Consider the following 18,954-nt stretch of genomic DNA (forward strand, 5'->3'; position numbering starts at 1 on the left):
CCCCAGTACCCTCCCAAAGGGAACACAGTGCTGAGAGCAGTTCCAGCCCTCCAACCTTCGCTACAGCAGAGGTTTGTTTAGGAGAAGTCTTCACCTTTAGGAAGGGAGTTACTTTTCCTATTTAAAAGAAGTATCAGAGAGATGCATCCACTGGTCAAGTGCAATGCTTCTGGTGGAAGAGCATCACACAAAAGGCATTCAACCTCTGCAGCTCCTGGCAGGGTTAACCCTCTTTGGTTGTGCCTGTATTGATAGGAGTCGGTCCTTTCTTCTGTCTGAGCTCCCCAAGTCCTACCGCACAGTTCTAATAGCAGAAGTGTTGGTTTCTTTGTACAGTCATGGAAGAGAAGGAGTTTAAAACAGTATTGTTTGGAGAAACTGTGTTTTGTTAATCAGATTTCAACATTTTCTATTGAATTGCTTGCTGTAGTTTTTCTTTCTCCCCCTCTGTCAGTGTTCTGTTACACAGATCTCCCTGCTCCCGCTTTGTTGATCTCTCTGTACATTGGAATGGTTCAATAATGAAGACACGGTTTCTTTTCAGTAGTTGTTCACTGTATTGCAGCGTATTCTGCTTTGAACAACACACCTTTAAGATCTCACATGCTTTAAAGTTGCAAGGCTTCCCTTCTGGGGTAGCCCATCTCCAAGGGAATCCATCCCAGCTGGGATGAGCAGAGCCAGGAGAAATCATTTGCTAATTGCCACCAGCATGTAGAAATAAACACGAATCACAGGGCCCTGTGTGTGCAACCCAGAGGGCGACTTAACAGGTTTATGCCTCTACTCCCCAAAAGAAGCACTGAATGCAACGTATGAGCAATTAAAGTCTTGATTTCTGTTTTATTACTGAATAAATACTTGAGGATTTTTTCACGTGCTTCACATTTTGTTTGCTCTTGGGGTCTATTTGTTAACGTGGCTGGGCTGTACAAGAGCTCCTTAATTAACCTGTTTTTTTGTGCATCTCTCGGTTCCTGTGAAATATGTGCACTGACAGCTGTGTAACAATAGTGGAAGTAGAAATGACAGATTCGTAAGCACTGGTCGATTAAAAAAATTGTTCAAGAAATGCAGTTTTTTGAATTATTGGGCCAGGCTTCTCTGTAAATTGGAATTCAGTTCAGTTAATTGAATTCAATGGATCTGTGGCAATTTGCATAAAGTTATAATAAAAGTAGGGTTATCTTCCAGAAAGGTGCAGTTTCAGAATATTATTTTTAAAATGGAATAATATAATTTTTAATTTATAATAACTGATCGCGGAAATACCTAATTGATATGCAAACAACACTGAAATGTGTTCTGTTCTCAATTACAAGGAATTTGTTATGCAGTAATCCCAGGTTGGTTCGGAATGCTGTATGGAAGAGAAATGTTGGTCTGCTGTCTATCACTTTTCATGATCTTTATCCCAGCCCCTTCCTGCACCTCAAAGCTCTGATACAGTGCAGTAAATATTGCATTAAGTAAACATTGCTTTTGCTCGAGCCCTGGAGGTCGTTTCCCTAGAACACCACTGACCCTTCCCAATCTGGGAGTGTTTGGATGGATCCTCATGTCCTCTGGGCAACTGCTGGCTCAGGAATGGGAGCTGCAAATGTCCCCTGGGTGTTGCCCTGCTATAAATCTGCTTCCTCTCCTCTCTGTAACTGTTTTTCACCATTCATTTGATGTACGTGTTGGTGTGGTTATTACAGCTCCAATACAGTGTTTGGCACCCAGGGCTGTGTGAGAAGGTTCAAGTGCAGTCTTTACTGATTCATGAAGTGCCATGGGAGAAGGATCTGTTTACTTTAATAATAAATGTGGCAATTACATATTTGTTACGTTGACCTTACGAGCTACTGGCTTTGAGGCTTAAATAAAACATGCATAAAGCAATAAACCTGCAGTATATATTGGAAAAAGAGGCAGCTCTATAGCTACCCTTATTGCAATTTTAAAAAATAAATGAAAAACTGTACGGATGTACAGTTTTTTGCGCCTTTGAGAGTGGAGACTTCACAACAAGCTTTGTCCCCAGAGTTTAACCCCGCAAGGAACAGATCCATCTTGTGCTCACAGCCCTCACTGCAGCTTGTGAGCACGTCCATGCCTGTGGTTGGGGCTGGCATTGAGAGCTGCTCCCCATCCCCAGGGGCAGAGCTGCAGGGGCTGAGCTGTGCTGGGCAGCAGCAGGAGGCTGGGACGGAGCGCTGGGCATCCTGTGAGCACGGGGACGAGCTGGCTGCTGCTGCACTGCTGGATCAAGCTGGTGAGGCAGAGCAGTGCCTGGGGCTTGCTGTTTCCTCTGTTTGTTTTTTTTTTTTTTTATTTTTGTTCTTTTAAAATGTGTGTAATCAATTAATTTAAGCAAATTAGCTGTTCTTTAGACCAACCGCTTTCCTTCGAAGTTGGAGATCTTGTCGTGTAGCATGGCACTGCAGTGCCTCTGAGCATAGATAAAACTCTTTAAGAGCAAGCTGAGCAGTTCAGCCAGGTACATTGGAGATAAAAGGAGAACAAAAATTATTTCTGGGAAGCAGAACGCTTCTCTGCTGGGATGTAGAAATGCCACACTGGCACTGCAGCTGGGTGCTGGAGCCATCCGGGTGTCTCCTGCACAGAGCTGGCTTAGATGGCTGGAGAAGACCTGGGTGCCTTTCCTGGGCTTACACCTTTGGATGTGTTTGTGACTTGCTGACAGTGCCAGAAGTGTTGATTTCTTTCATTTAGATGCTGAGAAGTGAGTTGAGAGAAGCATTTCTTTGCCCAGGAAGACTTTGCTTTGTTCCCCACCAACTCCAAAATTGAAGTTGTGTGATAGATGGCTGAGACTTTAAGGATTGGCTTTCAGTCTTACTGATAGCTCCAGGTGCCTGGATGACCTTATCACTGTAAACTCAGAGCAAATGCAATTGCTTACAAAGCTGCATTAAAGCCAGTGCTGTGCAGGAAGAGTTGTCTCTGCACTTTTGTAGCGCCCATCAGTGGCTGAGGGCTGGACCACATGCCAGGTGCTTGCACTGATGCTTGCTTCAGCACTGTCAGACCAGCAGCACGAGTCAGTACCTCTAATACCAGCCTTAGATGTGGGTGCTGCTGTGGTTTTGTGAGGCTGTGCAATTTGTAAGCGGTAGCAGTGACATTTAAGATTGATAACAGCCTATATCCAGGTGTATGGATTTTTTGGATATTGCGGGATGTTAGTAAATGTCACTCTGGTTTCATATGCTTTTGTAATGCAGTTGTTTAAATGGTCTGTCTTTGGAGTTGACTTTTTTTCTGGCTAGAGCTCAGAGCCTAAGAGTGCTCCAAAGTCGCACAGAGTTGCTCTTGTCTGAGGTGCAGAGCAGTTGCGTGTTCCATGGTGCCATGGGCGGTGCATAGAAAAAGGCAAATAAATTTGTTGTTATTGTTGTCGTTTCCTGAATAGGCAATAAGGCTCAAAGTGGAGAAAACCTCTCTGAAGTATGGAAGTGACTCACCAGTGAGGACAGAGGATATTCTCATTAGATTTGACTGACTGAGAACAGCAAAGGAAAGAGCAGCAACAGTGGGTTACTGAGTGCTGCAGACATTCCTGCAGCCTAGGAATAAAAGGGAACAGGATAAGCAACAGGTAACATACAGCAGGCAGAGATGATGAAATGGCAGTGAAGTGTTAGGGCCATGCCTGGGGGAGTGAGCATCCTACCCTCCAGAGGTGCTCTGGGTTTTTGTTATGTAGCCTTCAGCTTTCATGGGAAGCTGTAAGCCTCAGTTAAACACATGCAGTGAGTATGTTTAGCTTTGTTGTCTTCAGAATTTTTCCTTAATTGAAAGAAGAGTTTGCCCTTGTTTAAGAATGAAAGGCATGGCTGGTGAGCCCTGGTTGTGGAAGGGCTGAAGTGAACACTGTCATGACAATGAGTTTCCTTAGCAGTGTTGTAATCCAGCATTTCCATTACGAGCAGACAGAGGGAAAAAGACCTGTGGCACTGCTTCAGCGTGCATCATATAGCAGAAGAATCAACCCTCTTCTACCGTGCCAGGCTTTGGCATGTATGTATACTTCTCTTTGAGAGCATAAATAAATAAATAACCCCCAGCATTGGAAGGGGGTGTGAGAGTTGTAAAGCTATTTAATGAAAGGTTTCTTTAAGGACTGCGAGAGTTAATCACTGGTGTTCTTTAGCCACTGAAGGACATAATAGGAAAGCAGTGTTTTCTATATGCTTTATATGCTTTAAATGCTTTATTGCACGTAACTTGTGACGTTTCGTTGCTGAGAGTGATAGGTATTTCAGATTTTCTCTGCTTCAGATTATTCTTGGCTACATCATTTCTGATTAAACTCATGGTGCATAACGTATTGAACCATGAAATAGTTAATTTTTTTATCAGCTCAGTGTTGCTTTTGGGTTTCAAAGTATCAATATCTTAGCAGAACAAGTCAGATCTAATGAAGAAAAGCACCGATGCAAGATCTGCCCTATTTTATTGCATTCTTTCTCTCTAAGAAGCATATATCCAGGTTAAAGCAAAGCGTGTTTCCAGCCACCCAGGCTCTGCTGTGCAGAGCATAGAGGTGACAGAAATCTTTGATTTCTATAAGCTGTTAATTCCTTAGCTGCAATTTTATGTATTGACTTCAACATCACACGTTTGGCTTTGAACCAACGCATCGGAGGATTTTTGAATGTTCAGCTCAATGCTGCTTAGTTAATAGTTCCGATGGCGTAGCAGACAGCTTTATTGTATGGTAGGAGGCAAGCTATAAATCACAGGTAAGCCCTGCCTGTATTTATTGCACAGAAAGCCTTTGTTAGAGTTCTGTTCACTACAATTAAAAGACACTTATTCTCAAAGAACCTATAAAGCAGTTTTGCTTATAAAGCAAAGGGCTGCACCAACATCAGCCTGGTTTTGAGGAGGGAAAATCAATGATTTAATGTTGAGAGGGAAGCATCAGAAGGATACCAGAGAAATAAAGTCTCTTTCATGGCGAGATGTAAAATGCAGCGTTGTAAACTTGAAAGGAGATGGCAGAATTTACAGAAGCCGACTATCCCCGGCAGTTGGCAAACGGTGCAAAGACAACAAATTTAAGACTTGCCAGAAGGAAACCCTGTATTGAGGGACAGGAATTGGAGTGCTCTGCGAAGGAAATGTAAATCAGACAGTAGGTGTCGAAGAGGACTGTGGTCAGATGAAGCAGGGAGGATGAGCATCACGTTGAGGAGGGCCGGTGTGGAAATGCATCGGGTGTGCGAGAGCTGCAAGGAGCTGGGAACGGCTGTCGTGTGCACTGGTGAGTTACAGTGTGAACCATTATGAAACCTGAATAGTTTATAGCATGGACTGATACTTACAAGTCGCCTTCAGCTACCGTTTGGTGCTTAACCAGATTAATGACATCTCTGTGAGCTAAAATGATATAACCAAGAGCAAATGCCCGTGTTTTGCAGTAAGTGACAGCGTTCAGCCTAGGGGGGCATAGGGATGTGAATGATCTTTGTTGTTCTTCTGCGGAGGTATTTCCTTTGTAGAGGTCAGTACATGGCAAGAAATTGCATGCACAAAGTTGGCTTTCCAAACATGGCTTCTTCCCCTTCTGGCTGCAGGGAATCGTGCAGTCCTACAGCAGAGAAGGGCATGATTCTCTGATTCTTTTCTGGATCTTTTGGACATTGGATATGTGGAAGGTTTCAGTTCTTTGCTTATCTCATGACGTGCTCACTGCAGAGGGAGGCTGCGGTGGATGGGCACCTCTCTGCCCTGTTCCTTTTAGGGAAACCTCCTCTGTTGGTTTAATTCTTTTCCATAAGGAAACACCTGGCCTGGGAAGCTTGTTGACCATGAGAATCCAAACCAAGCAGCTGCATTTATTGTAGGTAATCGTGCTGACAAGGAGAAATTGTCAGTAACCAATATACCATTCCATAACTACAGAGGATGTGTCAGATGTTGCATTCATGATTAGCAGATCTTATAAAATTACTTTGGTTTTCTGCTCTTTTCATCTTTGTGGCTTATAATGTGAAATTTGGGGTGAAGCTCATGCAGTAGCCTAGGTTTTCATCAGGAGTGTTGACTCGGGACTACCCAATATTGTCATCTGTAAGTGGTTTTTGAGATAAAATTGGTCTAATTCCTGAAAGACCAACGAAAACCTATTAAGAGCTTTCTGAATTCTTCACTTCTGTAAAACCCAGCAACTGCAGTTGCAGTTAATGAGAAGTCCCACAGCTATCTGGAAGAATTCCGTCACCAGAGGAGGGAGATGGCATAGGAGGGAAGACAACAGGGCAGCTGCTGAGTTGTGCAGGATCAGCAGTGTGCTTTGCACTGATGCTGGAAATACTGCAGGGCTTCCTTCGTGCAAGGCGTTGTGTTCAGAGATGGCACAGAATGCAAGTCATGGCACTCTGTGTTAGGTGGTAGCAGTTGAAAATGCTGTGAATGGTGAAATGAGGGCAGTTCCTTGTTTTGAGAATGCTGCAAGAGCAGAGTGTGTATTTAAACATGGAAAGTGTCATTTTTCTTATTTTGACAAATGCAGTTTCTGGTTTACACACAAAGCTCCTGCTCTTAATTAAGGGATGGGAGACCTGGCTTCATCAGAGAATCGGTGCTTTCAGAATGAGGAGTTCATGACAAGCCTTAAGCTGTGGAGTTCAGCATCTGGGCCTGTCTTCCTCCATGTGATGGGATTTGTTTCTAAAAAGGTGGATTTAGAAAAAGGTTCATGAAATCCAAGCTTTGTTAAAGGGCAAAAGACTTCGCATTTGTGCTATTTGTGAAGAGATGTTTCTGAAATCTTTGGATACCTTCAAGTTTCAAATGCAGTTCCTTGCATGTAAAGTTAGATGCCTGGTTCACGTCTCACTGATTTTATGAATAATTCTGGGACAATCTCTGTATCTTTTGCAAGTGGGGCATGAGAACGTAATCAGGTTAAATGGCTGGTGGGTTGCCCTGCGTATAAATGATGGATATGAGGAGATGCGATGAAGTTGTGTGTCTTTAGCTGACTCTGTGCATGCTCAGCCCCTGCTCTCAGGAGAGGAATGATAGAGAGTCATTAAATCATGATGGCATTTACAGGAATGGAAGCAGCAGAAGCAGCTGGGTGGCCTCAGCCCAGCCTGAAGGAAATAATTACGACTCTGCCGAGGTTGGGAAGTGCCAGCGCCCTGTGAAGAGCACAGAAGGTGGTTGTTTTTTTTTCCCCCAAACAGATTTGATCCCTATAGAATTAGGTTTGCTGCTGTTGTTAACATATTCCATTGAAAATTTCAGAAGTTGGTTAGTTTATGTAAGTTGTGTTCTGGCCCGTGTTACTGAAGATGGAAATACACAATCTGCCTGCTTCTTAACAGCTTGACAGACTCCTGATTATATTAACAGTCTCTTCCTGGTATGAAATTGAAGAAGTCTTTCCAAGTTAAAGATCCATACATGAGGGTTAACAAGGCTTTTGCATTATCCAGACGCAGTAACAGTGAAGCAGCCTTAAATATCAATTGATTTAGAATATCTTTTAACGTTACATCAATATTAGGGTTTAGTGTGATTCTCCCACAAGAAATCTACAAATTGATCTCTGTGCTTGGTATCAAGCACTGCTTCACTGCAGTTTCTTTCCGCGTGCTGCCTGGATGTTACATGTACTAAGCTGTGCATAAGCGTAATTATATAAATTGTCTTTAACATGCAAGTTTGGCCATCTCACCCACACTCTGCTACTAATCCATCACTTGTATTGCTGCCCCCCACAGCTGGAAGCATCGTTTTTATTATACTAGAAACAAAAATCCTTTTATTCCAATATGCTCATTGCATTTCTTAAAAATGAATGAACAGGATGAGAAGTAAATAAACTGGTCCAGCTGGAGACGCAGAAAAGATATCTGATCTTAAAAGAATCCCAGGTCTGAAGTATATTTTCTTACGTTCTATCACAGCTAAAGATATAAATATTGTGAATTAAGTTTTTCATCAATTGACTGAGTTTTGTGCACCTGGGCATAGATTTTCCACTTTCCTGGGATGTCAGATTTAATGTGCTCTGTGTGTTACAGAAGTTCAGCATATTGCAAACAACATGTATTAGTTGTTACCTTTCTCCAAAGTTTGGTGCAGTTCAGTTTGTCCGTCTGTTGACCTAAATGCTTCCCTGACTTCCACTCCTAATGGCTGCCCATGGCTTGTGTGCTAGAATAGCTCTGCTCATGGAGCAAAGAAGCAGTGCTGAGCTGTTTAGAGTCCAGCTTCCAGGTGTGCTGTGCTAAAATTATTTGGTGGGATGTAATGAAAATGTTTTGTGGTTTTGAATCATCCCCTCATTTTGGGTGCCTACAGGTGCACCTCCTGTTCCCTGGGCTGCTAGAAGATTGCTTTCTAATAAAATCTGCCACTAATGTGCACTCATCTCTTGGAAAATGAGATGGGCAGAATTGACTTTGTGTCTGTGAGGTTTGAGGGCACATTTTGTGCAAGAAATGGGTCAACGCTGAAAACATTACAGTGAAATAATTTGGGGGTGTGACTGGGGGGTGTCATCTCGTGGTTCAGAAGAAAGTTGGTTTTTGCCACTTGATTAGCTCTGCTGTATGCTGCTGTTCTGCACCAGCAAGGTGACAACGTTGATGTGAATCTTTTCTATGCTACGTGTGGCAAAGCTGATCAGTGTGATAATTTGAATTCTCAGTCAAGGGTGAAATTCTAACCATCATGTTTACATTCATGCTCTGGAATCAGAATTGCTCAGGTTGGAAAAGACCTTAAAGATCATCGAGTCCAACCACAACCTAACCATCCTACCCTAACAACCCTCCACTCGATCATAGAAGTGTAGCCCATGGGAGGACACTAGAGAAAGAAGTGCTGCTGTAGCTTGTGGGGCTCACACTGTGTCCCAGCTGTACTGTGCCAGGGAGTTCAGCTTACTACTTTGGGTCCTTAATGACTGTGTGTTAATAGCGCCTACACATGAATGTAGGACATGGATCTGGTTACTGTGCAAGAGTACGGTGGCTGCTGTTGTCCTACTGTTGGTTTGGATGCCCCATCTAACAATTCCAGACTTGTGCAAAGTCAGATGGTAGGGCTGATTTGGAGAAACCCTGTCAGTTGATAAAGACTGCCTGTAGCCCCATGCATTTGAAGCCATGGGTTGTGTTTTACGGGCAGGAGCGTTCTCTTTGTCTGGGGATGGAGCACTCAAGGTCAGCTCTTGTCACTGCACCAGGCTCGACTTCATGTCTGGGCAAAGGAGAAGGATCCTGCTGGCTGCCTTTGTCACAAAATTCACATGTAGGTCAGGATTCATGGAAGTTGCCTGGATGTTTGAATGTCCTCCTTTAAATTATCCTCTGTGTGTTTTCTTAAATTGTTTTTGTGAACTTAGTTGGATGAACATCTCTCTGAATGAAGACCGGGAACCAACCACAGTCATTTCCCATCTGGATTTCAAGGCAGACAGATCTCAATAGCATTAATTGTTGTTTGCACACAGTTTAATACCCTTACAAACCCAGAAGTCTGAGGGCTGCTTGCCTTGAGAACTTCTGCGCAAGTGAGCAGACAGAAGGCACAGACAGATAAACTAAGGAGCATTTAAAAATAGTGACTTCATGGGCTGAAACTAAATATTTACATACCTCCAACCTCAAAACAACGCCATCCTGTGATTAGCACTCAGTAGTGATTCCTGCTGTGCCTTCATGGTGATTTTCTTTTTCTCATGCATAGAGTGATAAAGGAAGAAAAGATTTTTCCTGCTGAGTTTGTAACTATCAGCTCAGTTTCTCTGCCTTCTGTCTAATGTTTTCAGGGAACCCAAAGCTTTCCTGGACTCATTCTTCCACTGCAGAGACTAAAATCAGCCTATGCTCATTGCTTATAGCATCAGAGCCCGAGCCATATCTCTGCTTATCTCCTGCCTGCTGCCTGGCTCATGTGGAGCCATTGAGCCAGCTCTTGTGCAAGCATCACTTTGATTGAAATATTTATCTTTCTCCTGTTTTATCTGCGACTTCTGGCTCACTTTGGGTATTTCATGGAGTTCTCTTGGCAGTGTGGTGGCTGTAAAATAATGGGGAATGTAATGGCTGTGCGTTGAGCTGCTGCTTTAATTAAAGTAAAAATGAAATAAGGGCTCCTTGTTATATTTTGGTGAAGGTTTATAGTGTTAAATAGTTGTTCCTCATGAGTTATCCTGCACATAGAACTAATTTAACTGACAAATACTATGATGCATATATTTATTATTATTACACCATTTCTTCCTACAGTGCTATTTTTACTAATATTTCCACCCTGGTCTTATCCAAAGCCCATTGGAGCTGATGGGCTTCTGTTACATCAAAGATCTTTTCCATCTGTATGTCAGGCTGTAAAATGGGCTATTTCTGCTCTCTGGTTCTTGCTACTTGTCATTGCTTTAACTGTCTTAACTGGAGATAAATTAACACCCCACTGTTATAACTTAAATTGTAGAGTTGAACTTTTATTGTTTGCAGTAAATCCTTATGTAGCTATTCCAAGATCACTCTAATTGTGTTGCTGTGTGGGTTGTCTTCCTTGCTCAGAACTGGAGCCTCAATCCAGTCTATGAAGCTAAAGCCAATGAAGTTTTTACTCAAATGTTTTTCATCTCCTTCTCAGCCTTAATTTTCTAATTCTGTGCTCCTTTAAATCCTTTTTCTTTTTTTTTCTTGAACTATTTATTTTCTATTCAGGATGTGTTAAACAACACTGTCCCAGAAGCTCCCAGGAACCACTAAGAAGTTTTGTCAAATACTGAGTATATTAAATTTGAGCTGACAGATCCATCTATGCAAAACAAGAGGTGTGAGATAGTGACTGTAACTGGAGAAGAGTTGGCACAGAGATGAGGCACAGATGAAGGCTGAAACGCTGACAATTAAAACTCGAGGAGATACTAAAAGGGGGTTTAATAGGCAGTAAAAAGGAATGTTGTGACTGCAGCACTAGGATGCACAGCGTATATTTAATTCCTTAGCTAGCTGGGCCTATCTGCAAGCTGGCAAGAGATGAACTTTTGCCACCTCTTCAGAGAATAGGCTCAGTTGGGTGTGAATTCATCCTGTTTTTCATACCGACTCCATCTGTGCAAGGTAGGAAGAACCTGCTGCTCAGGGAACAGCTTACAAAAGAGAGGAGTAAAATCTCTATGCTGAAGCTGTCCTGGGTGCCAAAGACATTGCATTGCATGTGCACCAATACCCAGCCTCTCGCTGCTCCCCTCAATTGGGTTCAATCCTGTGATGGAGGAGTGTGGCTGCGTCGGCCCTTTGGTGGCTGGGAAGGCAAGTTGCTCGGAGGAGAGCCAGGAGCCCCACTGTGCCCACTGCTGTGCAGAGCCCTAAGTCAGGGATAACAGGAACACACGTTTCTGTTCCTTGCTTTTTGAAGCTGTTATACATAAATCAATGCTGCAGTCAAGTTTGCAAACCTTATTTCCTTTCATCTGTTTCCTATGACAAGAAAACTGAGGGATTAGCATGATATCTCAATAAATCCTCCCGCTGCCGTCCCGCCATTCCTGCAATGCTGCTCAGCTCAGATCATTTGACATCGTTATCCACTGCAGAGCTGGGTCCTGTTCTGTCTGGCCGTGAAGTTCCCTCCAGTAACTGTTAGTGTGGACTGAGAGCAGATCTGGGCACTGTGCCCCTATCTCCTGCATCCCCCCGCCGGCTGCTCGCTGCTTCCTACTCAGCAGCCTGTGACTATGAGGAGCACACAGCCAGGCTTTGGTTTTTTTCCTCCTAGTAGGAGCCAGTGCTTTGTGCAGGGATGTCTTTAGACAAATACGCTGCTCCTCTGAAAAATGGCAGAGGCAGAAAAAAGCGGCAATATCACATAATCTGCATAGTCAATATAAGCAAATTCAAGTGTGTTTTCAGCCCTCTAATAGGGGATCATAAACACGCAGGGTTTTATGGCATTCAGCTGAAGAATAGCTCCCATAAATTACACGCAGTGCAATTTCTTTGTTTTCCTTCTGAAGTTTATTTCCTTTTATGTTTAGTAATTAAATCAGAGCAAAAAGATTGCATTATGGAGTGTATCACAGAACAGCAGTGACTACACGGAGGTGTCACGGGGGTCACTGCGCAGTGCTTGGCCTGGGGTGGTCTGTCAGACCTGAGATGGGTCTGGGCACTTCTGCCCTCCCCTTACCTGGGGGCAAGTCTTGAAGCATCTTCTGCAGAACCTTGATGTCCAAGGAGCTCCGAGGTGCAAAGCAGCTCAGGGCTGTCTCCAGCCCTGTACTCTGCAGCATGAGCACAGTCTGGGCCAGGGGCTTCTGGTGACTGCAGTTTTTGGCCATAACCTCAGTCCTGCTGTTTTGCCCATGGCAGTTGTTTCCATCTGCACTTATCTGCAGTTATGAGGTTTGGAAATCACTAGTGACGTTCCAGTGCACTACAAGCGCGATGTGTTGTTTTCTATTACAGCCTACATATTCCCTGAGTTACACCTCAGAGCAACCCCCACTGACATCACGGCCTGAGCAGCAGCACTCGCTTTCTCTCTGCTTCAACCCATAAGGATTTGGCTTCTCAAGCTCCCTGCAGCAGATGGGTCCATCCATCCCTCAAGGTCTCCTCTTGGCTGCTTGCTTTGTGGGCTGAGGGGTTGGGCAGCTGTTTTCAGTCCAGAGTGAAGATCTGAGCCATTCCAGTTGACTATGTTGATGCTAAGTTACCTGTTCTGTAGGACTGTGAAAGCTAGACCTCCATTTATCTGCTTTCCTGCTGGTTTCCATGGGGAGCAGCTTGCTTTATTATGAAACAAACACCTTCAGGTATTTAGCTATTTGACAGCAAAACATTGCAAATAGGGATCTGACCCAGATGTACCTTTAGATTTGCAAAGGGAGCGGTGATTTCAGCTATTGCTGTTGTAAGGAAAACTCTGAGGGACGTGCAGGAGTGGTTCTGTGCCTTCTCTGGACATCCATGAGGAAAAGCGGGTCAGGACTTTGTAAATACTCTTATTTAGCTGTATTGCCTCACTGCGTGGGTTCCTCAGTTTCACACAAACAGCAGAGCGTTTGGCTTCGCACCATAAGCTGTGCCTTCTTACGTAACCGTGGTGAGAAATGGAGCACTGAAAATAGGCTGCAGCTGGCAGGAGCACTGCTGAGTTCAGCCCAAGGGCATGGCCAGGGCATCAGCACTGCCTTTGGAAACTTGGAGATGAAACTTTGGGAATGGGATGATAAACAGCATTCCAGACCAAGCGCTCCTCGTCCTGAGTTTGTGTCCAGGGCTTGCTTCCTCTCCTGAACCTCTTGCAAATAAAACTTTCTTTGCTATTCTGAAAGTTGGCATCCTGTGCAGAGTTGATTATTTGTTCCTCGTTGTAGAAGATAGCTGCTTGTTTGGAACTTCCAAACCCTACGTGGAAAACTTATCTGTGCGTGGGGCAGGGAGCTGTGTGGGTCAGTGAGCTGCAGGATGTGCAGCACTGTGCAGTGTGTGGCTTTAATACATCCATTCCATGGAAAAGGTGCAGTGATACAAAGTGATCCCTGATGAACACCTGCAGCTTTAATTGAGGTTTGCCTTTAGTCACCCAGATCTCCTTACCTCGAGCTGCTGTTCATGCTTACAAATGATTCACGTTTCACAGAGCAATTCATGGGGGCAGCGGACAAGAGCGAGGGTTCTAACAGGGTACTGTGTGGTAATTAGTGACTCGTAATTAAAAGGCTTTAATTACTGCCATTTTTTCATCGGTGGTGATTTGCGCTCCGAGGCGGGAGGTGCTGTGCAGCAGGGAATAGCAGTGTTTGGCACGGATCGCTGCTGCTGCCGTGGCTGTGTGGGCAACTCTGCAACACAGCAAAACGTTGGAAGAGTGTCTGAATTCTTGTTTGGCTGTTTGGTATCTCTGGAGTTTCTAGACAGCGTTTAAACCACGTATGTGTATTTGCATAAGGCCAGGAGGTGTATTGCTTGTAAGAGCTGATGAGCTAACAGGTCAGGAAGGGCTGCTGGCAGCAGTGCACACCTGGTGTTGCATGGGAGGGAAGGGCTGCCCTGTCTAGCACAGCTGGCCACAGCTGGATGGGTTTCGGAGGAGGTGAAATCGCCCCCTGCTGACATCCAGGAGGGCAGCAGAAAGTATGTTTGAGTGCTGTGGGTGGTGATTCACTGCGCTGGATGCTTACTGAGTTGTTCCTTCAGCGATCTTTGCTGACGCCGTTAGAAACATGTTGGCTGTGTGGATGTGGTTGGTGCAATCAGGTGAGCAGCTGTCCTCAGTCTGAGAGGTGTACCCGTGCCATGTACCTGTGTGCCTTGTCCTCCTAGGGGACAGCTGAGCTCTGGCTGCTGCCTTTTCGGGGAGGAAGGCTCTGGCGTGGCACACAAGAGAGAACCTGACAAATACAAACAAGAGGAATGAGCTCAGTGGTGTGTGTGCTGAGGGGCCACAGCTTCCTGGGTAGAGTGAAATGAAATCTCTGTCTCATGGGTGGGAACAAATGCCCGAAGGACAAAACAGAATGTAACAACTGACGTTGCTTTTCTCAGTCTTGTTATTAGGTAATTTTTTGAAGCATTTCGTCCCCATTTGTCATAGGCACGTCTCAGGAACACGGTGTATGTGTGTCATTTGTTTTATCATGCACGTTACACCCATATGTATTTCCTAGTGCACGAATTGTGTGTAAGCACAGCTCCAGAAGGGATAATTTCAGCAAAGCAGCTTGAGATGGATCAGGATCTGACAGACATGCTGTGAATGCAGTGCAAGATGCTCCTGCTCCCCTCCGTTCCCATGGTTGCCCTTTGAATTCCCTTTTCTTCTCCCAGTGCAAAAGGGCCTCTCCTAGAAGGCTGATATTTATCTCAGTGCTCATAATAACAGCTGCCACAAAGGAACTGAGCAGTGAGAAAATCACTGTGAAAAACTACTGCGAAGACCCCAACTTTATGGGGACATAAAGGCACTTTTTGTCACTGGATGCCCAGTTTTGCAGGTTAGTGGCATTCTGCTAAAGCGAACCTACGCCAGTCTTCACGCTGGTCAGGGCAGCCCATCGCTCTGCTCTCTTTTTGCACCAAGTCTGAGGGCTACTTCTGTAATCCTGTATTCCAGTTTAGAAAGGTTGGTAATGCTTTGGAAGTTTGGGCAAGGCAGGTGCTGCTGCATCCACTGGCAGCTCCTGTGCTGGTGTTCAGGGTGCTTTGTGCTTACCTCTGGCTCTTCTTTGTTTAGGTGATTAAAAGATGCCTGTTGCTGTCTGTATGTGCAGCATGCTTCATTAACAGTGATTTATTTTGGAGTTTCACAGAATTGGCACCGTGTGGTGCACTGGTGTGCAGAAGGAAAACGTGAGCTGGTTGCTAAGGCTTCTTGGTGCTGCTGCAGTGCTTTGGGGCTGGAGACAAGTTTTGAAAGTTTTCCTTCAGAATATTCTGGGAGCCTCTGCAGTCCGAAGTGGGCTTTTACCATTCTGCTGAAAGCTGCAGCAGAGTGAGAGAAGGGAGTTGCATCTAAAGGATGTGTTGAATGCATCATTATAGCTTGACCTTATTATGTTTGTTTATATTTTTATTCCTTTGTGTTTGTTCAAAAGTGCTACTCATTAACAATGCAAATTGAAATTACTGGCAACAAACCCTGCCTCCACACCGAAATGAGAGCTGTAGAATCATGAAGGTTGGAGGAGACAGCTATGATCACCAAATCCAACCATCTCCACCACAACCACTGACACTGATCTTCCCTTTTCCTTGCCCATGAGTTTTTTCCCCTCTCACTCCCTGTTACGGTCAGAATTCTTAGAGTCAGCTTTTTTCATCAAACTCCAATCACACACAGAAGAATTTGCAATGGGTGAAAGTGAATGCTGAAAGTAAAGTCAGGAAGACATCTGTGTGGCACATGTGTGTTGCCTTTGTATTTTCTAATGGGATGCACTTCCAAACTGCGAGCACTTGTCATTTTTGTCTTTTTAGAAATAAGGCTGAAACTGCATGCACTTCTTTCTGGAAATAAAATATTTTGAAGCGCTTTAGAAGCGAAGCAAAACCCCCTGGGATGTTATAGTCAGAAAACATTTAGAAATGGGAAGGATCTGTTCAATTATGTATCTTTTGCTCGTATACAAGTACTGCGTTTCCCCAAGTTGTTACCATAAAAAATTGTGTTTCAACATTTTACAGAGACTTCAACAAGGAGCCTACTGATATGATAGCAGCTATGTTTACAGGAAAACATTTCTGAGATTGGAGTCACTCACATGTGAAATGAGGAATGTATCGTGAGAAACAAAAACGCAGCAGCATCTTGAATACAGCTGTATTTTAACCTTAGGAAAATATTTGTAATCGTGATCATCTCATTTACTTTTCACTATTTTTTATGATAAGACAGGCAGCATTTCTCTTTGGGGAAACTTCTTGTGCCACACTGGTGTGCGTTATGGTAACGTTAGAGAACCTGATTTCTTTTTCTTTGGAGGACATCTGTGACCCTCTGATGCCTGCTGGATCTATGGAGCATATTTGAACAACCAAGCACTAGGGAAGAGTTTCAGTTTTTTCAGTTGGCTTAATTATTAACTCTGCTGAGTACTAAAAATGTGTATTTTTAGCATAGCTTTTATTTTTGTCTGAAAGCAAGACCCAATGACTGTGCAAAATCATCCTGGGAAGAAAGAAAGAGCCTGCTATTTTTAATGCCCTTATAAGCCAAAAACTAATTTACATTAATACTTTGGAAATGTTTTGTATTAGTTTTTAAAATGCTTAGAGAAGCATGATTTCCTGAATGGAATATAAAGTAGTTTGCAGAAAGCTGTGAGTAGAATAGGTGTAAGCAGGCAGAGTGCTGCAGCCTTCCCCCAGAGGGATGGGGCATCAGGAGCAGCAGCAAGAAGCAGTAAGGAGGTGAAGACTGAGGATTTTCTTGCAGTGACAGAAAAGCAGGGAACGAAATAAGTAACTCAGCAGCCTTGGGGAGCAGACATTGGGATATACTACTTTTCTGAAAGAGTGGTCAGGCACTGGAATGGGCTGCCCAGGGAAGTTGTGGAGTCACTGACCCTGCAGCTGCTCAGGGAACGTTTGGACATTGTGTTGAGGGACGTGGCTTAGTGAGAACTATTGGTGATGGGTGGATGGTTGGACTGGATGATCTTGTAGGTCTTTTTCAACCTTGGTGATTCCATGAAGAGAAGCATGAGAAATCTACAAACAGGACTGCCTGCTCCGTGGTCCTCCATGAGGAACAGTTTCTCATGTCCATCACTTCTCCAGAAGCACTGCCCTCAAAGCCCGTGGGTCAAATGGAGGCATTTTGCTCAGCTCTGCTGTGGTCAGATGTTGTGTTTTATATACCCAGTGGTGTTGGCTGGCCTTCCTGCAGGCTGGCAGGTCTGTGCTGCTTTCCATGGGCATCCTGGCAGTGGTTTAAGTTGATAAGTGCTGTACCTCTTGTGTTTTTAATTAGGTATCAATGGTTGTAAGTGATTTTTCTGGTAGTCTCAGGTAGCTTATTGCAGTAAGAAGAGTATCCATAAAGCATTGCGCTGTGGCGTAATGAAGAGCAGCCTTTTAAGTGACACGATGGTCTTATTGATGGGAATGGTACATGGGAAAACAAGAGCACAAAAGAATTTCAGCAGCTGCTGGTGAAAGTAGGGTTTGTCTCCAGTCTCACTGAGGTGAGTGTAGCACCGAAAGCCTTTTGCCTTTGGTGGAAGTCTCCTGAAGGGGCACAGCTGTAACCAACAGAATGTGGTGCAGAGAGGAAAAAGTGTTTGTACGTCTGTGCAGACTGCAGAGGGCAAACAAATACATTTCTTGAGTTCCCTATAAACACAGAGTAACTGCTTAACTTTGTAAATCAATATAAAGGTCTATGATGGCATTTTCCTAGAAAAATTAATAATTAATGCTCTAATCACTCACTTAAGATGTTATTAGTTTCCATTGATTAGGCCTTCCTGCTAACCCCAGCTAGCCTAATCAGTCTGCGTGAGAAGAGATGAATATACTCAATTAATCTCTACCCTCTTGAAAATTGCATCAGAAGACAGATTCTTGGTCTTCTCAGTGCATTCAACCTGACTTTATTAGAGGAATCCTATCAATTTTATCTCACAAAAGCAAGCGGAGACCTCTAATGATAGCCCTTCACGTGCTATTAGTCATGCAGTTTGTCTTGTAAGCACGAAGGCTCCTTAACTTCCAGCCTTCAGTGATATAAATAAGTTATAAGAATGTGTGTCTGGCTTGATTTATTTATTTTTTAATATTTAAATGCTTGCTCTGGAAAAGGTTTCTTTCATGAGAGAGACTTTTTTTTGCCCTTGCGTTGTGCAGGGTGGATGTACTGCAGTGAGAAGCAGAGCATCTTCAGATTCCCTGCTTCAAAATTACAGCTGCTTACTAATTGTAATTGAGAATGAGCAAATGATCGGGGTTCATGACCAACATGACCAGATGTTTGGAAGTATTTTTGAGGATTTCCAGGACAGTGAAGATGTGAGACAGGAAACATTCCCCTGCCCTGAGCAGAATGAGAATGCTGCTTAGCAAGCATTGCCTGGAGAGGCAGTCTGCTTCACCTGAGGGTGGCATTTGTTGAAGAGAAGCAAGAGTGATTCTTATAACTTTCTTATTACTTGTAGTTTACAGAGTTAACTATTTGCTAGTTATCCCAGAGAGTGCATCTGTTGTTGAGAGAAAATGGAGAGATGCAGACATGTGCAGACCTGAGGCTGCATCTCAGCATCCTGAGTGCCCAGTACACCTGGAGCCTCGCTTTGCAGAGCTGGTTTTCTACATAAGCTTCCATGCTTCTCTCCTGACAAGCTTCTTTTCCTCTTCTTCACACCAGTGCTCATCTTGCTGCTTTTCAGAATGATTTCAATTCTTAATGGTTTTTGAAAGCTTCTTTCTTGATCTTAAGAGGTGATTTCCCTGGGAAGAAAAG

General features: G+C 43.9%; 1 protein-coding gene across 6 annotated transcripts in view; it reads left to right on the top strand.

The window, feature by feature from the left end:
- LOC128078431 (contactin-4) overlaps positions 1 to 18,954 on the top strand; it is a 253,469-nt gene that overhangs the window by 112,406 nt on the left and 122,109 nt on the right. The window lies entirely within an intron of this gene.

The sequence above is a fragment of the Tympanuchus pallidicinctus genome, unplaced genomic scaffold, assembly GCF_026119805.1.
Source record: "Tympanuchus pallidicinctus isolate F22 unplaced genomic scaffold, pur_lepc_1.0 scaffold17, whole genome shotgun sequence".
Lineage (NCBI taxonomy): Eukaryota > Metazoa > Chordata > Aves > Galliformes > Phasianidae > Tympanuchus > Tympanuchus pallidicinctus.